This window comes from Salmo trutta, chromosome 17, assembly GCF_901001165.1.
Source record: "Salmo trutta chromosome 17, fSalTru1.1, whole genome shotgun sequence".
NCBI lineage: Eukaryota > Metazoa > Chordata > Actinopteri > Salmoniformes > Salmonidae > Salmo > Salmo trutta.
This window is the reverse complement of record NC_042973.1, coordinates 24,906,869-24,922,972: the sequence shown is the minus strand read 5'-3', so window position 1 is coordinate 24,922,972 and position 16,104 is coordinate 24,906,869.

Here is a 16,104-nt window from a genome sequence, read left to right as displayed (position 1 = left end):
GTGCATTCTGACGAAGAACAGCAAAGGTAATCCAATTTTTCTTATAGTAAATCTGACTTTGGTGAGGGCTAAACTTGGTGGGTGTCTAAATAGCTAGCCCGTGATGGCTGGGCTATCTACTCAGAATATTGCAAAATGTGCTTTCACCGAAAAGCTATTTTAAAATCGGACATAGCGATTGCATAAAGGAGTTCTGTATCTATAATTCTTAAAATAATTGTGTTTTTTTGTGAACGTTTATCGTGAGTAATTTAGTAAATTCACCGGAAGTTTGCGATGGGTATGCTAGTTCTGAACGTCACATGCTAATGTAAAAAGCTGGTTTTTGATATAAATATGAACTTGATTGAACAAAACATGCATGTATTGTATAACATAATGTCCTAGGATTGTCATCTGATGAAGATCATCAAAGGTTAGTGCTGCATTTAGCTGTGGTTTGGGTTTATGTGACATTATATGCTAGCTTGAAAAATGGGTGTCTGATTATTTGTGGCTGGGTACTCTGCTGACAATCTAATGTTTTGCTTTCGTTGTAAAGCCTTTTTGAAATCGGACAGTGTGGTTAGATTAACGAGAGTCTTGTCTTTAAAATGGTGTAAAATAGTAATGTTTCAGAAATTGAAGTAATAGCATTTCTAAGGTATTTGAATATCGCGCCACGGGATTACACTGGCTGTTGAGTAGGTGGGACGCAAGCGTCCCACCTAGCCCATAGAGGCTAAATGACTACCGACCATAGCACTCACGTCTGTAGCCATGAAGTGCTTTGAAAGGCTGGTCATGGCTCACATCAACTCCATTATCCCAGAAACCCTAGACCCACTTCAATTTGCATACCGCCCCAACAGATCCACAGATGATGCAATCTCTATTGCACTCAACACTGCCCTTTCCCACCTGGACAAAATGAACACTTATGTGATAATGCTATTCATTGACTACAGCTCAGCGTTCAACACCATATTGCCCTCAAAGCTCATCACTAAGCTGAGGACCCTAACACCCCCTCCCTCTGCAACTAGATCCTGGACTTCCTGACAGGCCATCTCCAGGTGGTAAGGGTAGGGAACAACACATCTGCCACGCTGATCCGCAACACATGGGCCCCTCAGGGGTGCATGCTCAGTCCCCTCCTGTACTCCCTGTTCACTCATAACTGCAGGCCAGGAATGACTTCAACACCATCATCAAGTTTGCCGACGACACAAGTGGTAGGCCTGATCACCGACAATGATGAGACAGCCTATAGGGAGGAGGTCAGATACCTGGTTGTGTGGTGCCAGGACAACAACCTCTCCCTCAACGTGATCAAGTCAAAGGAGATGATTGTGGACTACAGGAAAAGGAGGACAGAGCACGCCCCCATTCTCATCGACGAGGCTGTAGTGGAATAAGTTGAGAGCTTCAAGTTCCTTGGTGTCCACATCATCAACAAACTATCATGGTCCAAACACACCAAGACAGTCTCCCCCTCAGGAGACTGAAAAGATTTAGCAATGGTCCTCAGATCCTCAAAAGTTTCTACAGCTGCACCATCGAGAGCATCCTGACTGGTTGCATCAATGCCTGGTATGGCAACTGCTCGGCCTCCGACCGCAAGGCACTACAGAGGGTAGTGCATACGGCCCAGTACATCACTGGGGCCAAGCTTCCTGCCATCCAGGACTATATCAAGCGGTGTCAAAGGAAGGCCCTGAGAATTGTCAAAGACTCCAGCCACCCTAGTCATAGACTGGTCTCTCTGCTACCGCACGGAAAGTGGTACCGGAGCGCCAAGTCGAGGTCCAAAAGGCTTCTTAACAGCTTCTACCCACAAGCCATAAGACTCCTGAACAGCTAATCAAAGGGCTACCCAGACCCCTCTTTTACGCTGGTGCTACTCTCTGTTTATAATCTATGCATTGTCACTTTAACTCTACCTACATGTACATTTTACATCAATTACCCTAAACTAACCGGTGCCGCTGCACGTTGACTCTGTACCGGTACCCCCTGTATTTAGCCTTGCTTGTTGTTTTACTGCTGCTGTTTAATTATTTGTTATTTTATTTTCTATTTTCTCTTTTTTATCTATTTTTTTACTTAACAATTTTTTTTCTTAACTTCTTAAATCATTGTTGGTTAAGGGCTTGTAAGTAAGTATTTCACTGTAAGGTCTACACCTGTTGTATTTGGCGCATGTGACAAATCAAATAAAAATTTGATTTGAACCTCCAGCATTTTTGCCACCTGACCTAACTTTGGAGATAAGTTAGGTCAGGTGCCACCTGACCCGTCATTGTAAATAAGAATTTGTTCTTAACTGACTTGCCTAGTTAAATATAGGCTAAATAAAATGAAATAACTGATCCCCTGTTAGCTTGAGAATATCCCAACTATCCTCTACCTCAGCACAAAACATTGCTAGCTCAAATGCCCCCATAGTCAAAATCAGTAGGCCAAACAGAACCAATAAATCAACTGACAGAAGTCACAGTTAGCCACTAACTAACCAATACATGAACACACTCAAAGCCCCAGAGATAACTACTCTAAACAGGCAAAATTCAAACCAGCACCCCATGCACAAATGCTACAAACCATAGCCACAGTTAGCCACTAGCCCACCGCTAACTAACCAATACATGTTGCGCTCAAAGCCCCAGAGACAACCACTCTAAACAGGGAAAAACAAACCAGCCGCCATGCACAAATGTTACATAGCCACAGTTATCCACTAGTGTAGCACTAACACAGACACATGCACCAAAGCTGCAAACCATAGCCATAGTTAGACACTAGCCTAGCGCTAACATATACACATGTGCTACAGAGTCCTCCAGGCTCCACACTGGGAAATCTACTGCTGCAAACAGCACCAACAAAAGCTACCAAAGCTGAAACAGTCAACACAAAATATTCCATCCCACAAGCAAAACAGTTGATCAGCCATGCAGTAGCTAATGACTACCAGCTACAAACAATTGACTACCAAACATTTCTGTTTACCTAAATATTGTGTATTAGGGTTGTACCTCCATACTTACTGTAGTTGTATACACAGAACATCATGGGTAATGTATGTGTTGTAGATGAGCACGTTCATGTAAATGGTTGAACTGATTCCCATCTCCTGTCTCATCATTTTTGAATTGTTTTAAAGACCTGGTTATGAAACCCACGAGACATAACAAAAGATTGGCGACAAGAAGGTCTGAACCCACAGAAACTTTTCTGTCCATAAGAAGTCAGGCTTTACATGTTTAAAACTGGTATTTTCCATGTTACAGTCTAGGCTAATGTTAGCACTGTGTATTGCGATCAGAGGCAAGTTCAGAGTCGAGCTAGTTAAGAGAGAGTTAGCATTGTCATGGACTGCAGAAAAGGATTTGAGACGGATGTCGGAGCGGGAAAACAATGTGATTAAAAAGGTATGAATAAACAGTGAGTAAAGGAAAGGACATTTATTCAACTGTGAAGAACTTTGGAATTAAAAACTGCTAAATAAACAAACTTGAGGATGAAACACCAGTGAGAGAAGTGAATGAAGATCATGTGACTGAGAACATTTTTATCATGGTTGAGGACAATATTGAAGTGAGTGACAATCAGGAGCCTATTGAGAAACAAAAAATGGCTGGAATTATTGGAAACAGAACAGTTTGATGAGCAGTGGAGCTCATAGAATGGTTTGTGTATTTTGTTCTTGCTAATTACATTGATGAGGACAATATTGTGCCTGCATTTTTTGTATAATGCAGCCAAAGACATGTAATTTACTACACAGCCTGCTACAGCTAGACAGGCCAGGTAATACGATGTATGGGGATGTAGTGAAAATACTGAAAAGATGCTTTTCACCAAAACTACTAGTTATTGCTGGAAGGTTTAGGTTCCATAGAAGAAATCAGGAAGAGGGAGAATCAGTGACAATGTTATCTGCTGCATTAGATAAACTATCAGAGCACTGCGAGTTTAAAGATGTTCTAAATCAGGGTTTCCCAAACTCGGTCCTGAGCCCCCCTCCCCGTCAGCTCTGTAGTGCTAGGGCAAAAACCAAAATGTGCACTCATTTAGAACAGAAACCTTGTTCATAAATGATACCATTAAAGACAGACTAGTACGTGGGCTATGTAGTGAAGCTACACAAAATAAACTATTGCTTGAAAGTAATCTGACCTTGGCAAAGGCCATTGAAGTCAGTGCGTCTATGGAACTAGCTGATAAAGATGCTCAGCAGTTGAGTTCATCAGGAAAAGTGCACATAGTTGCAACTGAAAATCAGTGACAGGGAAATCATGGCACATTCATCAGGCATCTACATGCTGGTGTAAGGACATGGATTGCCAAGCCTGTGGTAAAAGGGCCACATTGAACGAGCCTGCAGAAACAAAAAGAGCTCAGAGAAAATGTCAAAGACCGAACACAGGAAAGAGACATTCCAACGAAGGAAAAAGAGACATGTTCACAATGTTGAGCAAGAGAACACTGAGGTGAGTGACTCATCAGACAAGGAAATCACACTGAATATACTGACTGTTTCTGGGGGGCCGCACGAAAACGGTCTCTCCTTTCCTAGAGGGGCAGCCGGTGCATATGGAGATTGATACAGGGGTAGCTGTATTTTCTAGTGTCAGACAGAGTCTACAAAAAGACACTGAAACACCATCCACTTCAGCTAGCGAACATCGTGTTAGACTTACACAGGCCAATCTGTCGCCGTGGAGAAACGGGCCTACCCAACATATTAAAGAAACACGAAGAAGTCTTCAATGGAGAGCCGGGTAGAATGAAAGACGATACAGTGAAGCTTAGCATTAAGCCAGACAGCAACCAAAGGTTCTGAAAGCACGACCCTTACCTTATGCTATCAGACCAAAAGTCGAGGCTGACTTGGACAATCTAGTCAAGAACAAAATCCTGGAGCCAGTCAGCATGAGTGAATGGGCAACACCCATCATACCAGTCCTTAAGAAGAATAGTGGAATCAGGATATGTGGAGACTTTAAAGTCACAGTTAACTATGTGATGTCAGCTGAGCAGTAAATGCTACCACACATCGACAACCTTTTCACAGGCTTAGCTTGGGGTCAAAGTTCAGCAAAATAGACTTCTGCCAAGCCTACCTGCAGATGCACATAAATGAAAAGTCAAAGGAGCTGTTGACCATTGTGACACACAAGGGGCTCTTCAGGTACTGTTGTCTACTGTTTGGAATCACAAGTGCGCCAGCGCTGTTCCAGAAGGCGATGGACCAGATCTTGAGTGGATTGCCAGGAGTACAATGCTACCTGGATGACATCCTTATCACTGGGAAGGACATAAAAACACATCTTCGGAACTTGGACACATCCTTACAGAGGTTGAAGTACCACGGACTGCAAGTTCGTAAGGACAAATCTGCATTCTTCTAATCATGGGGTTACTGAATCACTATGGATGCTTTATCCAGAGCTTAGCAATGAAGCTGAAGCAGCTGCATCAGTTGCTTTGTTAGGAAAATACATGTAAATGGACAGAACAAAACCAAGGAAACAATACTGAAATCTGAGGTACTGATACACTTTGACCTGTCATTGCCCATCCAACTAGCTTGTGATACTAGTCCATATGGTGCAGGAGCAGTTGTGTCCCATATCATGTCTTCCGGTGAAGAGAAGCCGATCATTTTCGCATTGAGGACATTGAACAAAGCAGAAAGTAACTACGCACAGATAGAACGAGAAGCCCTAAGCATAACTTTTGGAGTGCGTAATTTTCACCAGTATTGGTATGGGAGGACGATCACCCTTCTTACTGATCATCGTCCGCTGACGAGCAACTTTGTTTCTGTAGCTAGCTTGGCTGGCTAGCCACTTTGGTAGCTACTGTCTGGCTAGCTAGCTGACACTGAAGAGATGAGAGAATGATTTTCTGACTGAAGCACATGTCTACTGACAGTGACACAGTTATCCCTGTGGACTGACAGTGAACTTTACTACACCATTATATTTAACACTGTTTAAAATTAGCAATATTGAGGTGGTATAACTGACAAAATGAAATGTGATGTCGGAACCCAGCTGGCAGGAGGTAAATTACTTTCTCAAGAAGGCCAGAGGATGATCAGCACAATGTACATGGACAAAATGTTAAAATTCCAATAGCAAAACATTTCACTGACTGAAAAACCTCAAACCAACTGAAAATTGTCGAAATTCATGTAGAAATAATGAAACATTTAATGAGAAAACTAAAAGGTGTGCAACATGAAAATATTGTGTAATTTATTGACGGTCCCTACTTATCCCGGAGATAGGCTATCCAAAGTCAATGTCAGGTCGCACACCAGCCGGCTGAAGCTAATTGGCTAATTAATTTGGCTAACTCTACCCACCTGGAAACACACACACTAGACACTCACATCAAACCATACCCCGAAACCAACTCGCGTTTGAATTCAGTCATGGCCGCTAGCATTTCTTAATGAACCAAATCTAGTCACCCTTTAAAACTAACTAATGACCTGTTGCACCTCTACCTTGCTACCTTTCAGATGAGACAAGGAGGAAGACCGATGAGAACAACAGGCCAGTGGAAGACTTGGAACAGCAGCAGCCAGGGGCAAATGCTAGGGAAGAGGATGATTTAGGTGACCCAGTCACCAAAACTAGTTAAGCTACCCCAGTATCCCCTTGACCGTTTTGGATCACAAAACTAAAGAGACACACCAGATAAGACACAGAGACAGCAACAGAAGAGTAGGTGATGGAGAGACACCAGACAAGACACAGAGAAAGTGACAGAAGAGGGCAGATGGAAAGAGAACAGAGGTGGATTGAGCACATAGTAGACTATATCACTTCAAGCAGCTCTATAGATTCTAATTCGTTTTATTTCTTTGCAAACATTGTAACAGGTGAAATACAAACAGTTAAAAAGTAAACATGGTTTACTAAGAATTTGCATGTGAAAAACCCTGTGAATGTCAGGTCCTGACCAGTATAAGGGGTTATTTGTTATTGTAGTTTGGTCAGGGCGTGGCAGTGGAGTGTTTGTTTTGTGTTGTCGGGGTTTTTGAGTATTGTTCTATGTTTTTGTATTTTTTTGTGTTGGCCTGGTATGGCTCTCAATCAGGGACAGCTGTATTTCGTTGTTGCTGATTGGGAGCCATACTTAGGTAACCCTTTTTCCACCTGTCTTTTGGTGGGAAGTTGTTTTTGCACTGCTCTGGTTTGCCTGCAAAACTGTCTAGCTGTCATTAGTTTTTCTTGTTTTTTCGTTAAGTGTTCAATAAAAGTTAAAGATGAGCACTCAACCCGCTGCGCCTTGGTCCATTCACTACGACGGCCGTTACAGTGAAATTACTATGACATGTTTTTTTCTTGTATACTTTTTACAACCAGGACAGGACAATAAAGGAGGGTAGACAAGAGAAACAGCAACCGATGACACAGAGAAAGTGATAGAGAGAGGCAGAGGGGTGAGCACATAGTAGACTGTATCACTTAAAGCTGCTCTATGGATTCTAATTACTGCTGTGTGTGTGTGCGTGCGTGCTAGAGAGAGACAGGTGTTTGGGTACTGTATGATTCTTTAATCAGTTTAGCTCATTGGATAGGTCAGAGTCTGTTTGAAGTTGTTGAGTGGTTTTTGGCCATACACTGTAGATGTATGTGTATCAGAGTAGACAGAGAGTGTTCCAGAGAGTAGAGAGACCCATAGTAGCAACTGTAATTGAGTACTGGCAGTGTCTGCTGTGGCAGGTGGGAAGGTGCACATTTCCTGAAAAATATCAAATCTCTCAATACTCTAATCTCTCAATGTTAATCTCAAAGTGCACCAAATTCTTGCATTTAGCTGTTGAAATTCCATCTTTTTTTGCTGGGGAAGAATGCCCCCGGACTTCCCTACAGGATTTGGGCTAAGCCCTGAATGTCTTCAATTCCTAGAAACCCCCATGTGTTATATCATCATGTTATTGAACAATGAGTTATTCAATCAAAAAAAGAAAATGGAAAATATAATTACTTACCACCTTTCCTAAGTAGCATGTGAACAGCGAAAGGCAGGTATAGGAGGCAAAAATCTGTAAAAAAAAAAAAATATATATATATATAACAAAAAAAACAATGACAAACATGAATTTCTCCAAAGAAATCAGAATCAAATCAAAAAACCCAAAATCAGGATTTGGCCTTGGGAAATGGGCTACGGGGAGGCCTAGTCCGTGAAACAAAGCCTACCCCCATAGCCTACAGATACTGTACTCTTCCCTTCAGAGTTTACAGTACACTGGCAAAGTCAGGTAGAAATATCTTCTGCCACTACCTGGGCTAAATCTTAGCCACCAGAGCGGGGGTACCCCAATTAACTGGTTGAAACTTTTACCCAAGACAGAGGCTATAGAAACATCAGAATAATACCATCAAAATCACACCGGCCTTTCCAATTCGAACAACAACTAAGAGCTGATGAATTAATAAACAAAATAATACATTGATAAAAGGATGAAAGAAATGGGTGTACGCCTCACACAGACAGTGGACGTGCATGAGAAGCTCCGAGAGGTGTCAACGAACAGAAGAGAAAAAAAGGCTTTATTTTTATTTGATTTTATTGTAACCAGACACAAATGCAAATCAACAGCACAGGTAAAATGAAAAATACATCAAAATACATTTAACATTTAAAACTATTCAGAAAACAGACGTCTGAAGGAGATAACAACCCTAAGTGGTCACCTGCGGAGGCAGAAGAAGGCTTTTCACAAAGCAAGGGAGGATGAGAAACCAGCGTTGGAGGATACCTGATATTAAGACCTTGTTAGCTGCACATGGCAGGGACAGAAGGAGGCAGATGAAGGAGAGCATGGATTTCACAAAGAACCTCCCAGTATCTCTCAAAACTCCTGGGGTGACAAAAGATCAGGAGAACTGAAAGAAAATCAAGAAAGAGGTGGAGGAGCACATTTGTGAAGTCCACAGCGACCCCAGATGTGAGGACGAGCTAGAGGAGATGGCAAAACTCATCAAACCAGATGAGCCCACCATCCCCTTTGAGGTGTCGGAACCCATCTGGCTGGAGGTAAATTACTTTCTCAAGAAGGCCAGAGGAAGATCAGTGCCAGGGCCTAATGGTATTCGTACAAGGTGTTACAATACTGTGAGAGGCTCAAGAGGAGACTCTGGAGGCTGCTGAAAGTGGCTTGGAGGAAAGATTATCTTGCAGAAAGACAGCCAGATGCTGAGGGGTGTTTCATTCCAAAAGAAGAAAACTCCACAAACATCAAACAATTCCGAACCATCTCACTCCTCAATGTGGAAGATAAAATCTTCTTTGGAATTCTTGCAAAGAGGCTGACAACATTCATGTTGGACAACAACTACATTGACACCTCAGTACAAAAGGGTGGAGTTCCAGGAGTGTCCGGCTGCCTTGAACACACGTAAGCAAGGAGATCTGGCAGTGCTGTGGCTAGACCTAACCAATGCCTACGGAACCATACCCCACAATCTGGTGGAAACCACACTCAAGACCTACCATGTTCTTGTGAGATTCCAGAAGCTCCTCCAGTGCTACTTTGACAACTTCAAGATGCGCTTCATAACTAGAGACTTCACCACCACATGGCAAAGGCTGGAGGTAGACAATGTCCCTGGGTGCATCTCAGTTACTCTGTTTTCTGCAGTGATGAAACTCCTTGTCAAATCAGCAGAGATGCTAAGAAGGGGTGTAGTACTGGCAAGCGGCTTCCAGCAGGCTCCAATCAGAGCATTCATGGACGATCTGACGATCACAGAAAAGTCAGTTCCAGAAGGCAGATGGATTCCGGAAGATCTGGTAGAGCTCACTAATTGGGCCACAATGGTGTTCAAGCCTACAAAATCCAGAAGCCTAGAACTGAAAAAGGGACATGTCATGGAACGGTAACGATTTATTAAGATCAGAGAGGAGACCATCCCCACCGTCAGAGAGAAGCCTCAACGACAAAGAGAGTGTGAAGGAGATGCTCTTGCAAGTCAACCTTTAGATGACATCTCTCGAGAGAAGCGGCCTACATGACAAGTTTAAGGCCTGTGGTTAACAAAACAGGGTTTTACCAGACTCAACTTGCCACTGTTTGCCTATGAGGTACAGCTTTCAACCATGGAGGCTCTCGAGAAGAACATTAACAACTTCCTCAGGAGATGGCTGGCTTCCAAGAAGCTTCTACACCATCGGCCTGGCATCGATTATCATGTCACCAGAATAAGACCCTAGACATTTATTGGAAAGGAGCATCAAGCTTATCACTTTGCACTTTCACCACCCTGTGAAGTTCATCATAATTTATTTTGTCTGTAGTCTAATAAACTGCATACTTTCCTGACAGGTCGTAGTGGGAGGACCACACAACATGTCATCGCGTGACTCCAAGTTTACTTTGATTTGATGGTTATTATATCAATATCTGAATGGATGGATAGATAGATGCATAGATAGATGCCCCATGACTGTGCGACCTAATCATTACGAAACCTGTATTCAATCAAATAAGCCACACGTAGCAAGTAAGCCATTATATTTTTTGTTAACCAAATTCAACACTCTCATTTGTATCTGTATCTGTATTTATTATGGAACCCCATTAGCTGCTGCTCTTCCTGGGGTCCAGCAACATAAGACAGTTACATACAGATTAAAATGCTATATGACATTTACATTTAAGTCATTTAGCAGACGCTCTTATCCAGAGCGACTTACAAATTGGTGCATTCACCTTAAGATATCCAGTGGAACTACCACTTTACAATAGTGCATCTAAATCTTTGTGGGGGGGGGGTTAGAAGAATTACTTTATCCTATCCCAGGTATTCCTTAAAGAGGTGGGGTTTCAGGTGTCTCCGGAAGGTGGTGATTGACTCCGCTGTCCTGGCGTCGTGAGGGAGCTTGTTCCACCATTGGGGTGCCAGAGCAGCGAACAGTTTTGACTGGGCTGAGCGGGAACTGTGCTTCCTCAGAGGTAGGGAGGCTGCCTAACACATTCAGTGTGTTCCCTCAGGCCACCACCACATATTTACAATACAACATCCATGTGCATGTGTGTGTAGATTGCGTGTCTTATCATGTGCATGTGTGTCTCTGCTTGTATGTGTCTCTTCACAGTCCTTGCTGTTCCATAAGGTGTATTTTTATCCCTGATGTGGAATAGAGTTCCATGTAGCCATAGCTCTATGTAGTACTGTGTGCCTCCCATAGTGAGTTCTTGACTTGGGGATTGTGAAGAGACCTTTGGTGGCATGTCATATTTAGTATGCATGGGTGTCCGAGCTGTGTGATTTTAGTTTAAAACCTCTTAAGTGTTGCAGTGATTTCACTTGCTGTAGTAGCTGGCGTGTATAGGGTTGAGTCATCCTCTTACATAGCCACTCTGGCTTTACTCAAGGCCAGTGGCATGCCATAAGTAAAGATTGAAAAAGGTAAGGGGCCTAGATAGCTGCCCTGGGAAATTCCTGATTCTACCTGGATTATGTTTGAGAGGCTTCAATGAAAGAACACCTTCTGTGTTCTGTTAAACCGGTAACTCCTTATCCACAACATAGCAGGGGGTGTAAAGCCATAATATATATGTTTTTCCATCAGAAGACTATAATCAATAATGTCAAAAACTCCTCGCTTGGTGAGTGAAAAACATGAAAAAGCACCACCTACTGGAGAAGGCAGATTTTGGGCCCAGTCATCTTGCTTCACCTATTCCTCTCTGACTGTTTCTTTTAAGATTCCCAGTGTCTGTGACGTCCGCCATTTGGTGCGACGCAGACTCGGTGGAGAGCGTGGTGAAACAGAGAAGATGCTGTCTGTCCTACTGAGTTTGGATGCAGAGTCTTTATCCGACAAAGTGAAGTTACGATGTGTCAGTTATCCTGTGAGAGCTTTTGTCCCGAACCGATTACGGTATTTTAGGTGCCAAGCTTATGGTAATGTTGCGATAGTGTCTAGGAGGGAAGTTCCTAGATGTGAGAAGTGTGCAGGAGGGCATGAGACAAAGGAATGTGTAGTATCGGTGGAAAAAGTTGTGTGTTAACTGTAGCGGTATCCATGGTGCATAGTGATGGAGATCAGAAGTATCCAGGGAGAGAATGGCAGGTTGAGGATCCGATAGGGCCAAGTAGTGGAATAGTGGTGAGGTTTTAATGGGTGTATGTTAGTTGGTAGGTGAAGGTTTCTTACTTTTTAAATATATATATATATATATATATATATATATATATATATATATATATGTTTTTATTTAACCTTTATTTAACTAGACAAGTCAGTTAAGAACAAATTCTTATTTACAATGACAGCCTACCCCGGCCAAACCCAGACGACACTGGGCCAATTGTGTGCTGACCTATGAGACTCCCAATCACAGCCAGATGTGATACAGCCTGGATTCGAACCAGGGACTGTAGTGAGACCTCTTGCACTGAGATGCAGTGCCTTAGACCACTGCGCCACTCGGGAGCCCAGGAGCCTTTTCCAGTCCTTTTTCCTTCCCTTTTCGTGTCACAAAGTGTAAAGAATTCACACTCCAGATCAGTAGGCGGGCAACACAGGGCTAGATGACATACAGTGAGGGAAAGAAGTATTTGATCCCCTGCTGATTTTGTACGTTTGCCCACTGACAAAGAAATGATCAGTCAATCATTTTAATGGTAGGTTTATTTGAACAGTGAGAGACAGAATACGAACAAAAAAATCCAGAAAAACTCATGTCAAAAATGTTATAAATTGATTTGCATTTTAATGAGTGAAATAAGTATTTGACACCTCTGCAAAACATGACTTAGTACTTGGTGGCAAAACCCTTGTTGGCAATCATAGAGGTCAGACGTTTCTTATAGTTGGCCACCAGGTTTGCACACATCTCAGGAGGGATTTTGTCCCACTCCTCTTTGCAGATCTTCTCCAAGTCATTAAGGTTTCGAGGCTGACGTTTGGCAACTCGAACCTTCAACTATAGGCAGCTACTAAAAATATAGACGTAAACTCTTTTGGTAAATAGTGTGGTCAACAGCTTATCATGAGATACTCTACCTCAGGCGAGCAAAACCTCGAGACTTGCTTAGATTTCGTGCACCAGCTGTTGTTTATAAATATATATAGGCTGCGGCCCCTTGTTTTACCACGATATCTCCGTCTTTTCCTCCTGCGAATGACAGTGATGAGGGCCTTGTCGGGTGTCAGGAGTAAATCCTTAATGTCCGACTCGTTGAATAAGAAGAATTTCTCCAGTACGGGCTGTGTAATCACTGCCCTGATATCAAAAGGCTTGTTTCGGTCATAAGACACGGTGGTAGAAACATGAAATAGCAGCAGAGTTGTTCAAGTTAGATGGTGCAATGCTGTTATGGGAGTGAGTTCATGCCACCGGTTCTGGTGGATAACAGTCAGGAGGAAGAATATTTTTTGGAAAAGTGAGGCTAAAACAGGAAATGGCACTTTTGAAACAGCAGATGAGTGAAGGGCTGACATTCTTGTCACTAAACCAGTTTCCCCAAGTGATCAGAGTGATGAGCTAGTTTCCCCAAGTGATCAGGTTGCTGTAACCCCAGTGAAAAGTCAGGTGTCTTAGGGGGCGAAGTCTCTCAAGGAGAGTTTGACATATTCCCAATTTGTGAAATTAATCAGGTTTAGAAGAGTGCTGATGGCAAACCAGATAAGGAGGAGGATGATGTGTTTGCAGACTTGGAGGAAACATTTTTTGCCAAACTAGACAGTGGCACTTTGTATAAGCACTTTCTGACATCTGCTGATGTAAAAAGGTCTTTATAAATACATTTGATTCCCAGGAAATGGTTCTCCCTAGTGAGGAAGGTGATTCTTGTGTGTCTCTAGCTGAGACCTTCTGGGCAGAGATATGTGATGTAATGTGCCCTCTGCAGGTTGAGCATGAGGTTGATTCATGTGTCAATTTAGGGGAGATGTTCTTTGTTGGGTTGAGTGACACTGAGCAACTAGGTTCTGTTGGTGATCTGATAACGGTTTGATCTGATAACGGAATCTGTTAGATTCAGAGGTTGTCAATAGCTAGGCTTCCATTAACTTGTCCAGGGATTTTTTGTAGACATTTAGGACATTCACATAAAAATTAGATGCGGCAATTGCCTGCTACAGCGCGTTTCCATTTAACTATATCGTGTGTCGATAAAAACAGCTGGAGGTAATGTCTTCACACCTAAAGAAAATGTAGTGGTTGAAGTGTTTCCATTACCCATTTAGACAAATTGTGCATTAATAAATTGGCAACAGCCTGTATGTTAAGTTAAGGATGTTTTATGGAAAATAAATAGAAAGAAAAGTACAAAAGTTAGGAAAGTTCAGGAAAATAGATACTATGAGGGTTTTTCTTTTCTTGTTGGGGGGTAATGGAATAGGTTAGGTCAGTGGTCACCAACCTTTTGAGTCAAGATCACTTTCGCTGTCAAAAAGAAAGCTGAGATCTACTGCTCAGATTTTTTTTTTTTTACATTAAAACTTCTTTGGGATAGGTGGCAGTATTTTCACGGCCGGATAAAAAATGTACCCGATTTAATCTGGTTACTACTGCTGCCCAGAAACTAGAATATGCATATAATTAGTAGATTTGGATAGAAAACACTAAAGTTTCTAAAACTGTTTGAATGGTGTCTGTGAGTATAACAGAACACATATGGCAGGCCAAAACCTGAGAAGGTTCCATACAGGAAGTACCCTGTCTGACAATTTGTTGTCCTTCTGTTGCATCTCTATCGAAAATACAGCATCTGTGCTGTAACGTGACATTTTCGAAGGCTTCCATTGGCTCTCTAAAGCCGCCAGAAAGTGGAATGGGGTGTCTGCTGGGCGAAGAACAGCAGGAGAATTTGTAAGTGGTCAGCCTGGGGACAGTGACACTGGAGATGCGCGGTCACGAGACTACTAAATTTTTTTCTTTCACCCTTTGAATGAATACAACGTTGCCCGGTTGGAATATTATCACTATTTCACAAGAAAAATAGCATAAAAATTGATTTTAAACAGCGTTTGACATGCTTCTAAGCACAGTAATGGAATATTTTGAATTTGTTTGTCACGAAATGCTCTCGGGCGTCACCCTTCGGATAGTGACCTGAACGCACGAACAAAATGGAGCTATTTGAATATAACTATGGATTATTTGGAACCAAAACAACATTTGTTGTTGAAGTAGAAGTCCTGGGAGTGCATTCTGACGAAGAACAGCAAAGGTAATCCAATTTTTCTAATAGTAATTCTTTTTAGGTTGTCCCAAACTTGGTGGGTGTCAAAATAGCTAGCCGTGATGGCCGAGCTATGTACTCAGAATATTGCAAAATGTGCTTTCGCCGAAAAGCTATTTTAAAGGAGTTCTGTATCTATAATTCTTAAAATCATTTTTATGTATTTTGTGAACGTTTATCATCAGTAATTTAGTAAATTCACCGGAAGTTTTCGGTGGGTCTGCTAGTTCTGAACATCACATCCTAATGTAAAAAGCTGTTTTTTGATATAAATATGAACATGATTGAACAAAACATGCATGTATTGTATAACATAATGTCATAGGAGTGTCATCTGATGAAGATCATCAAAGGTTAGTGCTGCATTTAGCTGTGGTTTGGGTTTATTTGACATATATATGCTTGCTTGGAAATGGCTGGGTGATTATTTGTGTCTATGTACTCTCCTAACATAATCTAATGTTTTGCTTTCGCTGTAAAGCCTTTTTGAAATCGGACAATGTGGTTAGATTAACGAGAGTCTTATCTTTAAAATGGTGTAAAATAGTTGATTGTTTGAGAAAATTGAATTGTGGTATTTTAGTTGGTTTTGTATTTTGCGCCGTGCAATGCCATTGGCTGTTGGCTAGGGGTTCCGCTAGCGGAACGTCTGTCCTCAACAGATTTTAACCACACACAAACAGTTTTTTAGGAATTTTTTGGCAGTAGGCCTAATACATTATCACAGCATATTGGCTATATGATTGGCCTGCCAATATTGTTAATCAGACCATATTATATTTCAAAACTCGAGCTTTGACAACAAAATAGATTAGTTGGCTAACACTTGTGAGGCACTGTGGAGCATGAATTGAAATAATTAGCTTTTTCATTTTCTGGACTGATGGTACCTGCA